This window comes from Orycteropus afer, unplaced genomic scaffold, assembly GCF_000298275.1.
Source record: "Orycteropus afer afer isolate SDZICR_OR568_19922 unplaced genomic scaffold, OryAfe1.0 scaffold00200, whole genome shotgun sequence".
Taxonomy (NCBI): domain Eukaryota; kingdom Metazoa; phylum Chordata; class Mammalia; order Tubulidentata; family Orycteropodidae; genus Orycteropus; species Orycteropus afer.
In genome coordinates, this window is record NW_006921787.1 from 977,222 (window position 1) to 989,222 (window position 12,001).

Here is a 12,001-nt window from a genome sequence, read left to right on the forward strand (position 1 = left end):
CCCACGATCCCTGCACTGAGACGGCAGAGAGACAGTGGCAGCAGAAGCAGGAGAACCAAGAGATCAGCACGAGACAGAGGGGCAGGCTTTCTGGTCCATGGAGCAAGAAAGCTGAGTGCCTTCGCACAGGAGGCTTGCTTGGCAAAGTGGGGTGTCTCTCTGGGCAGCACCTATCAGGAAAGCTAAAAGGGCTTTGTAACACTTGCCCAAGCAAGGTAGAGGACAGGGCCTGAGAGAAGTGTGCCTGTAGTACAGCTAAGAAGCAGCTGTCCTGAAAGAAGAACGATATCCTGAGTTGTGTCTGATCCTGAACTATAACCTTTTACTGAACTATAACGTTTTACTTCCCTAATAAACTCCATAGTCTTGAAAAAAAAAAAAGACATCAGACGATGTGTTGCATTGGGCAAATCTGCTGCAAAAGACTTCTTTCAAGTGATGAAGAGCAAAGATGTCTCCTTAAAGACTAAGGTGCACCTAACCCAAGCCATGGTATTTTCAATCACCTCTTATGCATGTGAGAGCTGGACAATGAATTGTTGTTGTTGTTGCTGTGCCATCGAGTTGGACCGGACTCACAGTGACCACTCCCTGGGTTTCCGAGGCGCTATCACTACGGAAGTAGAGTGCCCAACCTTCCTACTGAGGAGTGGCTGGTGGGTTTGAACCACAAGCTTTCTGGTTAGTGGTTAGCACTATGCTACCAGAGCTCCTGGACAGAAGACCAAAGAAGGATTGATGTTTTGAGTTCTGGCATTGGAGAAGAATGCTAAGAGTACCATGGTCTGCTAAAAGGACTAACAAATCTGTCCTGGAAGAAGTGCAGCTGGAATGCTCCTTGGAAGCAAGAATGGCCAGAATACACCTACTTTGGCCATGCTATCAGAAGGAACCATTCCCTGGAGAAGGACATCGTGCTTGATAAAGTGCAAGGTCAAGGAAGAAGGGGAAGGCCCTCAATGAGATGGACTGACAGTGGTGGCAACAATGCAAACAATTCCCTATTTGAGAATGGGTTTCTTTGTTATGTTAATGATACGATTTAGCATAAGGTGCTTTTTGCATTAATTTCTTTTGAGATACAAAAGGAATAGGTAAGAGAGTAGAGATGGGGTAACACAGATAATTACAAGAGAATCTCCAGGGAAGCAAGCCATTTCCAGAAGCTGAGAAGACACAAGGGCCTTCCCTCAGAGCCAACAGAGAAAGAAAGCCTTCCTGTAGAGCTAAAACTCACTGTCATTGAGTGGGAGCTGACTCATAGCAACCCCTTCTTGGGCTTCCTTGGCAGTGTCTCAATGGAAGTAGACCACCCAATCTTCCTTCTGAAGAGTGGCTGGTGGGTTATGTGGGTTATGAACCACTAGCCTTATGGTTAGCAGTCAAATGCCTTAGGCACTATGCCACCAAGAGCTCCCTCAATTTGGACTCGTAGAACCGTAAACTGTGAGAAAATAAATTTCTGCTTGTTCAAGCCACCCGCTTGTGCTATTTTTGCTATGTTGTTGTTGTGTTGTTGTTATGTGCCGTCGAGTCATAGCAGTACTAAATAACTAAGAGGAAATCTGGTAGCCTAGTGGTTCTGGTAGCTTAGTGGCTAAGGCACTTGACTGCTAACCAGAAGGCTGGCGGTTCAAATCCACCAGCCACTCCTCGGAAGGAAGGTTGGGCAATCCTACTTCCGTCCTCGGAAACCCAAGGAGGGGTCGCTATGAGTCAGGGCTGACTCGATGGCACATAACAACAACAACAAGTGGTTCAATCCCACCAGCCACTCCCCGGAAGGAAGATGAGGCAATCTACTTCCGTAGTGATAATGCTTCAGAAACCCAAGGAGGGGTGGCTATGAGTTGGATCCGACTCCATGGCAGTGAGTTTGTTGGTTTTTTTTTTTTTAAAATAAAATCTTTATATTACTCCATCAGTACAGAGTCTTATTACCAATAAGCTCTGTTCTTAAACTTCAAACTCTAGAAGACATGTGTCTACTACTGAACCCCTCCTTACCCTTTTCATCTGTACCAGTGATGTAACCAGAAGAAAGGGGAAGCAGTATTATATACTGATTAAAAAAGCAAGCTCAGGTGTTCAAATCCCATATTTACTAGCTATGTGACAGTAGGAAAGTACTTGAACCCTCTATGTTTTAGTTTAGAATGTGTACAATGGAGTTGCTGGGACATTAAAAAAAAAAAAACAACAGTGTAAATCAAGAGGTGAACCCCAGGTTGTTGTTGTTATGTGTCGTCGAGTCAAACCCGACTCATAGCGACCCCTCCTTGGGTTTCCGAGGCAGTATCGGTGGCCAAGTGGTAAGGCGTCGGTCTCATAAACCGAAGATCGCGGGTTCGAACCCCGTCCGTGCCTGCGACCTGAGGTTGGGGGTTCTGCCGCGGGGCTGTGATGTTCTCGCGTGCGTTGTTCGTTCCCTTCCTCCCCGTGGTATCTTTTCGGAAGAAAGGTTGGGCAATCCTACTTCCGTAGTGATACTGCCTTGGAAGCCCAAGGAGGGGTCGCTATGAGTCGGGTTTGACTCGACGGCACATAACAACAACAACAACATCACTACGGAAGTAGGATTGCCCAACCTTCCTTCCGAGGAGTGGCTGGTGGGTTTGAACCGCCAGCCTTCTGGTTAGCAGTCAAGTGCTTTAGCCACTATGCTACCCAGAGCAAATATCCAAACAACTCCTACTTGCTCTTTATTGTTTTGTAAATTTCCCCTCACAAGACCCAACCAAACCCTAAAGGCCAGAGCAGAATTGCCTGGTAGGGTTTCCAAGGCAGTAAAGCTTTAAGAAAGCAGGGTGTCACACCTTCCTCCTGCAGAGTAGGTAGTGAGTGGGTTCTCTCTGTGGACCTATTGGTTTGCAGCCCAGTAGTGTAAGCACTGCACCACCTGGGCTCCTGAACCAACAGCTGTAACTCAAAAACCAAATTCAATGCCATTGAGTTGATTCCCACTCATAATATAACTTCCGTTGGGTTTCCAAGGCTGTATTACTTTTAAGGGCAATCCTACTTCCGTAGTGATACTGCCTCGGAAACCCAAGGAGGGGTCGCTATGAGTCGGGGCCGAATCGACGGCAAACAACAACAACAATTACCTTTAAGGAAGCTGACTGCCTGCCTCATCTTTTGTCCCTGGAGCGCCCTGTGCGATTGAATCACTGACCTTTTAGTTAACAGCCAAATGCCTTAATCACTACACCACCAACTGCTACTTGCAACAAATTCTTCATCACATTAACTTTTACTTGCTGCATTCGAGCCTTTTCTAGCATAAATGGCTAAATTAGAACTCTATGCACCTGTTACAATTTACCGACAAAATCGACTTAGAAACGAATCCCGACACCCGAGTACTGCCAGCTGCCTGTACTGTTATTACAACGAGAAAAAACAAACAAACAAACTCATTGCCCTCGAGTCGGATCCGACTCATAGTGACCCCTCCTTGGGTTTCCGAGGCAGTATCACTACGGAAGTAGACTGCCCAAGCTTCCCTCCGAGGAGTGGCTGGTGGGTTTGAACCGCCAGTCTACTGGTTAGCAGTCAAGTGCCTTAGGCACTACGCCACCAGAGCTCCTACAACGACAAAAACACACACCTAATAGTTGATATTTCAGTTTTGAATTCCACTATTACCCTATGCCCCTAATCACCTAACCATTCAAAGAAACATGGACCTCAAAATCGACTCATTTTTACCCTGCCACCTTCTCCAAACCATAATGCTGAACATATCCTTTCTCCAAACCTCTCTAACATCACCATTTCCCAAACGTGGGCTTAAGAACAAAACAACTGGGCAATTATTTATAACTAGGCACCAGAGACAAGCCGCTTTCAACTTAAACGCCTTCTCCTAGAAACCTGATGTAATTGGGTTCTGATTTCGCTGGGGATCAAAGTTCTGGGAAGGAGCCATTCCAACTGAAGGACGCAGAAGGGGGGACACCTCACGGTGAGTCCCCCAGCGCCGTCTCGCTCGAGTTTTACTCCACACACGGCACGTGCCAACAGGAAACAGCTCTGGGACCATCAAGGCAGTGAAAAGGAAACTTTCCACCCAACTCCACAAGAGTTCCACCCAGGTATCCATGGTACCCTTCTCTAACTCTTGATCGATCGGTGTTTGGGGATCCCACAAACTCAGAGCACCCGGGCTAGACCTTACACCCCAGAACTAGAGCTTCCTGTGTGACCCTCTACGCCAAACTCCCCCACTTCCCTTTCCCCTCCTAATGCGATTCGAGGGGCAGTGAGAGCAGGAAATCTTTCTTACCTTTCAGAATGGGATCACCCGAAGTTCCAAGGGCCGCCATGAAAGCGACCAGCCACAAGCCCGCCTAGCTGGGCAGGATCTTGCTGGCGCTTAGCCCACAGATCCAAACGGAACCTGGCGGGCCACTGAGCATGCGCAGAGCGGATGTTTGCCACTCCTTTCCAGGGCTCCGGAGTAAACCGCTTATCCACGTTTTCAGAGTAGCCCAAAGGCCAAAAAAAAAAAAAAAAGCGCTAAAGGTCTTCTGTTTTCAAGTTTAGAAAAGTACTTTCCAAACTTGTATCGCCTCTACGAGGCCACTTAATCTTCTTCTGCACAAGTCTTTCCCTCTGCCTTCTTTGGACCTACGAGGGCAGTTAACCCGTAAAAACCTGAGTTAAACCTTTCTATCTCCATGAAATTATACGGAAGCTTTTTAGCTAGTAGCCTAGTGCCTAAGGCACTTGACTCCTAACCAGAAGACTGGAGGTTTAAACCCACCAGCCACTCTTCCGAAGGAAGGTTGGGCAATCTACTTCTGTAGTGATACCGCTGCCTCGGAAACCCAAGGAGGGGTCGCTATGAGTCGGGGCCGACTCCACGGCACATAACAACAACAACAACAACAGTGATACCGCCTGGAAAACCGAAGGAGAGGTCGCTAAGAGTCTGTCTGACTCGACCACACATAACAACACAATTTAGCGCCTCAGTTAAACCCGGGGATGAGGGAAATCAGACATAGGAAGATAGAGCCTTGGCGTTTTGGGAGGAACTTCAAAGTATAATTTTGCTTAAAATTTCCAGCAAGGTAAAGTCAACCTCACCCACGACATCACGCTTTGGTGCGAAATCTCATTTGTTGTTGTTATATTTAGTTCTATTCGTCATGTGTGAACGAAGCTTCCCGGAAGACGCCCTGTACTTAACACGAGCGGAATAAACAGCATAAAAGGAGCCAAGGAAGCCACACACCGCTCCCCACGTTCAGGGCCAAAACGTGTTTAAGGCAAAGGCTAGCCTCCTGCTGTGATTAGAGTCGTGGTTAGGGTCTAGTCGTCGGAAACAGATTATCCAGAGAACCCCAGCGAACCGGCCAGCGCCTGACGTCCCTCTAATTCTGCAGCTCGGAAAACCCGGAGCAAATGGTTGGTTCTCCGCTAATAAAGCGACAGTCCCTGGCAGTCTCCTCTGCAGAACCTTTTTCTCCGGCTTCTTCAAACCTCCCGCCAAACCAAGCCCCGCCTACTCCCCCAGCGTTCCTGTTGGTTGCTGGTGGTATGTCAGGCTCCAGAAGTTCTGGGCCCTTCCTGAGAGCTGGAAGCTGAGAGCTGAGCGGAGTCACCTCCTGAGCCCAACAGTTTTCCTGCGGAAGGTCTTACTTGGCTGTTTATAAAGGTTCTCTATTTAATCACTATGACAAAGGCATAGTTAAAGAATCAATGTCCTTCTGTATTAAAAAATGAACCGAGTCTATAAAAATTTCATTATCAATGTTTTCAGTACCATCTTTGTGTTCCCTCCTGGAGAACATATTCCATTCCTAAACTTAAATGAAAAGTATTGTTTTAAAAGTTAATTGACCAGTCTGAAAAAGTTATATAATGTATGCCTCCAACTATATCCCATTCTGGAAAACGCAAAATAAATAGTAAAAAGACAGTGGTTGCCAGGGGAAGGGAGAGAAGAATAGGTGGAACACAGGGTATTTAAAAGGGAGTAAAACGATTTTTGTATGATACTGTTATGGTGGATACATGACAGTATGGGAGCTCTGGTAGCATAGTGGCTAAGACACTTGCCTGCTAACCAGAGGGCTGGCGGTTCAAACCCACCAGCCACTCCTCGGAAGGAAGGTTGGGCAATCCTACTTCCGTAGTGATACTGCCTCGGAAACCCAAGGAGGGGTCGCTATGAGTCGGGTTTGACTCGACGGCACATAACAACAACAACAACATAGAAGTGTATAGGGAGCTCTAGTGGCGCAGTGCCTAAGGCATTTGACTTGAAAGAAGGCTGGAGATTCAAATCCACCAGCCACTCCATGGAAAGGAAGACTGAGCAATTCACTTCTGTAAAGATTTACTGCAGAAATCCAAAGGTCGCTATGAGGTGGAATTGACTTGATAGCTGTGGGTTTTTTTTTTTTTTTTTTGGTGCCATAGTGGGTAAGGCATTTGCTGCTAATGTAAAGGTTGGCGATTCAAACTCACCCGCTGCTCCACAGGAAGACGATGAGGCAATCTACTTCCATAGATTTACAATCTTGGAAACCCAATTGTGGTCGCAATGAGTCGGCAGTGGGGATAGCAGGGGATGACACAAAGAGTGAATCCTAATGTAAACTATTGGCTTTAGTTAATAATAATGAGTCACTGCAGGTTTACCAATTGTAGCAAAGGTGCCACAAGAATGCAAGATATTAACAATAGGAGAATTTGGGGGTGGAGGGACCGTATAGGAACTCTACTTGTCGCAAAATTTTTATGTAAATCTAAAACTACTGTAAGAAATAGTTTTGTTTTTTTTTTTAAGTTAATGGGATTTCTCCATAATGTAGTGGTTAGTAGTACAGACTCCATTTTGGAGTCCTACTGGACGTGGTCTAGAATTTCTATCAGCCGCTTATATGAGCTATTGATGAGTTATTAAAACTGTCCAAACTTTATTTTCCTATAAAGGGAGTTTAATAATAATATAAATATTACCTAACATTTATTGAGCATTTAGCATAGTTTTCTAATGTTACCAAATTTAATCTTGCCTATGAGGTGGGCATTGTTTTTTATTACAATTTAAAAAGCACTTGCTTGTATATTTTTTCCTCTTTTCTCACTAAAACTTATGAGGTATTTATTATTGTAGCTTGGTAGTGGATTCTGTTTCCTCCTCCCAACATTCTACAACTAAAAAAAAAAAAAAAATGTGTGTGAACTGCTTTATGGAAAAATTTGCTCTGTAAATGTTCACCCAAATCACAATTAAAAAAAAAAAAAAAGAAAATTTTCTCTTACATTATTTTATATTTTATGTCTTTTGGGTCTCATAACAACCCTGCAAGATAGAAAAAGTAAGCAACATTACCCCTTTATTCTAGAATAATCAAGTTTAGAGGAGGTTACTTGACTTGTCCAAGATGACACAGGTAGTAACTGATGAAGTTGAATGGAACCTAGAACACATGTTTTATTTACTAAATTTCGTATCAGGGTGTATCATAGGGATATCAGCCACTATTTCTTTCATCCACTTGCTCTATCCTCTGTTATATTAGCTGTTAAGAAGATTCCATGAATCCACTGAGGTTCTGAAGAATCCATTTGAGAACACCCAGGCCTCAAAATCCTACCTCCTTTCCTTACTGAGTAAGAAGCATTGCAATTCTAAGAGAATTTAGATTTAAACAATAAGTCTAGCACTTTTGGTCATGATAGTACAAAAAGTTCAAAATTTGATAGATCGTAAATATTTTCTCCTATGATTTAGTCTTAACGTTTTATACTTTTAGGATTTATATTTAGGTAGGATCTGTTTTGAGTTAAATTTTGTATATTGTATGAAATATGGATCAAAGTTTATTTTTTTGCATACAGATATCCAACATTCTAGCGCTATTTGTTGAAAGGGCTATTTATTCTGCACTGCATTGACTTTGCCCTTCTGTCAAAAAACAGCTGCCCATGTATGTGTGGGTTTATTTCTGAACTTCCTAGTCTGTTCCATTAATCTATTTGCCTATCTTTATGTCAATACTACACTATTTTGGTTCATGTAGCTTTATAAATAAGTTATAAAAGCAGGTAGTAGTATTCTGTTCTTTCTTAAAATTGTTTAGCATATTCTAGAGCATTTGAATTTCCATATTAATTTTAGACATCAGTTTTTCACTTTCCATAAAAAAGCCTTATGTGATGTTGATTGGGAGCTCTGGTGGCATAGTGTGACTTGACGGCAGTGAGTTTGGTTTGTTTTTGGTGATGTCGATTGGGATTATGTTGAATCCATAGACCGATTTTGGGGAACTTGATATCTTAATAATATTGAGTCTTCTGATTCATTAATATTTATTTGAGTCTTTCAAAGTTTTATCTCAGCAATGTTTTATAGTTTTGAAATAAGGATCTTTTACAACTTTTGTCAGATTTATACATATTTCATATTTTTTGATGGCATTGTAAATGGTGTTTTATTTAGTATTTGACTATTGCTAATATATAAAAATATGATTGTTTTGTATATCTTGATTTTATATCCTTCAGCCTTGCTAAATTCACTTATTAGTTCCACTAGCTTTTTTGTACATGCCATATCGACAGCAGTGAGTATACATGATTTTCTACAGGTTATCATGTTGTCTTCAAATAAAGACAGCTTTCCTTCTTCCTTTACAATTTGAAAGCCTTTTATTTCATTTTCTTGCCTGATTATACTGGCTAGAACCTCTAGTACAGTGGTTCTCAATAAAGGGGCAATTTTTTTTAGGTTACATTTTGACAATATCAGAGGCAGTTGATTGTCACAACCAGAGAAAGGGGTTGCTACTGGCATTTAGTTCATAGAGGCCAGGAATGCTGCTAAACACTAAGCAATGCACTGGAAAGCTACCCATGTCAAAGAATTATCCATCCCAAAACATCTTAAGTGTTGAGGTTGAGAAATCCTGGTCTAGTGCAATATTGAGTACAAATGGTAAGAGCAATCATTCTTGTTCTGTTCCTGAACTTAGAGAAAAAGCATTCAGTCTTGCAACCTGGCGTTAGCTGTAGGATTTTTCCAGCTGTCCTTTATCAGGCTGAGGAAGTGTGTCACTATTTCCATTTTGCTGAGAATTTTTGTTTTGTTCAGGAATGGATATTTTATTTCATCAAATTTTTTTTCTTCATCTATTGAGTTTCAAATGATAAAACAACCTTGCATTTCTAGGAAAAGCCCTATTTCATCATGATGTGTTTTCTTTTTACTATATTGTTGCATTTGTTTCCCTAATACTTTGTTTAGAACTTTGCATCTATCTTTGTTATATTTTGTTCAGTAGTTTTTATTTCTTGTAATAGAAACTTGGTGATATAAAAATGAATAGAAAATAACAGAAAGTACTGAAGTTAAAATTTGGGTAAATCTAAATGAAAAATGATTATATAAACAATATTATTTATAACATAAATATTGATTGTATAAAACAACAATAATAACAATATTATATCATTCAGGATCTTATGTAGTCAAAGTGCTCTAAGGCCCTTTTGTTGTACAGAAGTAGTAAAAGAACTCATTTATATTACAATTTGATAAGTCAAGGATACATTTTGCAATTGTTAGGGTAATCACTAAAGAAAAATAAAATATTGCAAAACTATCAAAATAATAGAGGGGAAAATGGAATAATAATAAAAATAATTTGTTCAAAAAACAAGAGATTATATAGCAAGCAGGAGTATGCACATAAATTAGATTTAAACCCAAATTTATTAATAATTATATTGAATAAAACTACTCATTCCTGATGGAAATACTCAAGAGAACAGGAATTTATTACTACTAATTCAAGTAACTTTTAGCAAAGCAGTAAAAATACTAAGAATTATAAATAAACATTAAGCTCTAATTCATAATTATTTTTTAGCATGGGTAAGTGTTAACAAAGGAGCTCTGGTGGTATAGTGGTTAAGGCATCTGCTTGCTAACCAGAGAATTGATGGTTCAAATTCACCAGCTGCTTTGCAGAAGAAAGATGAGGCAGTCTGCTTCCATAAAGATTTTACAGCTTTGGAATCCCAGTGGAGTTGCAATGACTTGATGGCATTGAGTTTGGTTTTGATTTGAAAGATTAACAATTATGAAACTATATTTTGTGTATATTCTAGGATAGTGTAAACAGGTAAAATAATATGGATATTGAAAGCCAGAAATTAGAAAAGGGAGTTCCAAATATGGAAAGGGAGAAGGCTAGTGGGTTTGGATTGGAATTGGCTTATGGTTTTTAATAGAAATAGGTATAGAAGTAGAAAAAGGTGATAGATATACAAGTATAGTTATGGATATAGAGATCTAGATATGGATACATACATATATTTCTTAACTCCATCCTCTATGAAAGCCAGTGATACCCTAGTATCAAATAGCATACCTGTAGTCCAGATTTTAGTTTCTAATTGCCATTTTGCACTAAAAATAAGGATATCTTGGAGAAAGGAGAAATGGCTGATTTCCATGGCTGAGGTAAGGATGTTACAACATAAGTCTGGAACATCTTTCTGACCATAAAGGAAAAAACTGGGAAGAAATAAGGAGGACATATCAAAAAGACATATAAAGATTGATATCCCAGACATCAGTGAGCTGAAATGGACTGGTTTTGGCCATTTTGAATCAGACAACCACATGATCTACTATGCAGGGAATAACAGATTAAAAAGGAATGGCGTGACATTCATCATCACAAAGGATGTTTCAAGATCTCTCCTGAAGTACAGTGTTGTCAGTGATAGGATAATATCCATACAGCTACAAGGAAGACACGTTAATATAACTATTATTCAGATTTATGCACCAACAACCAAAGCCAAAGATGAGGAAATTGAAGATTTTTATCAACTTCTCCAGTCTGAAATTGACCGAACTTGCAATCGATGTGTTAATTATCACTGGTGACTGGAATGCAAAAGTTGGAAACAAAGAAGAATCACTGGTAGTTGGAAAATTTGGCCTTGGTGACAGAAATAATGCTGGAACTTGCATGATGGAATTTTGCAAGACCAATGACTTGTTCATTGCAAACACCTTTTTTCAACAACACAAACAGTGGCTGTACATGTGGACTTCACCAGATAGAACACACAGGAATCAGATTGACTACATCTGTGGCAAGAGGCAATGGAAAAGCTCAATATCTTCAGCCAAAACCAGGCCAGGAGCTGATTGTGGAACAGACCATCAACTGCTCCTATGCAAATTCTACTTGAAGTTAAAGACAATTAAAACAAGTCCATGAGAGCCAAAATAGGATCTTGAATATATCCCTCCTGAATTTAGAGACCATCTAAAGAATATATTTGATGCATTAAACAACAATGACCGAAAACCAGAAGAATTGTGGGATGACATCAAGAGCATCATCCATGAAGAAAGCAAGAGGTCACTAAAAAGACAACAAAAGACGAGAAGACCAAAATGAATGACAGAAGAGACTCTGAAACTTGCTCTTGAGCAGAGAGTAGCTAAAGCAAATGGAAGAAATGACAAGATAGAAGAATTGAACAGAAGATCTCAAAGAACAGCTTGAGAAGACAAAGCCAATTACTATAATGAAATATGCAAAGACCTGGAGTTTGAAAACCAAAAGGGAAGTACATGCTTGGCATTTCTCAAGCTGAAAGAATTGAAGAAAAAATTTAAGCCTCAAGTTGCAATATTGAGAGATTCTAAGGGCAAAATATTGAATGATGCAGGGAACATCAAAAGAAGATGGAAGGAATAAACAGAGTTACCATACAAAAAAAACTGGTCGATCTTCATCCATTTCAGGAGGTGGCATATGATCTAGAACCAATGGTATTGAAGGAAGAAGTCAAAGCTGCAATGAAGGAATTGGCAAAGAACAAGGCTCCAGGAATTGACAGAATACCCCTTAAGATGTTTCAACAAACGGATGCCCCATTAGAGGCACTCATTTGGTTATGCCAAGAGATTTGGAAGACAGCTACCTGACCAAGTGACTGGAAGAGATCCATATTT

At 40.8% G+C, this 12,001-nt stretch overlaps 1 non-coding gene across 1 annotated transcript; it reads left to right on the top strand.

The window, feature by feature from the left end:
• The first annotated feature begins 2,291 nt into the window (after nucleotides 1–2,291).
• TRNAM-CAU lies at nucleotides 2,292–2,367 on the top strand. Its single transcript has one exon. It is a non-coding gene; the product is annotated as a tRNA-Met (tRNA).
• Nucleotides 2,368–12,001: the final 9,634 nt, after the last annotated feature.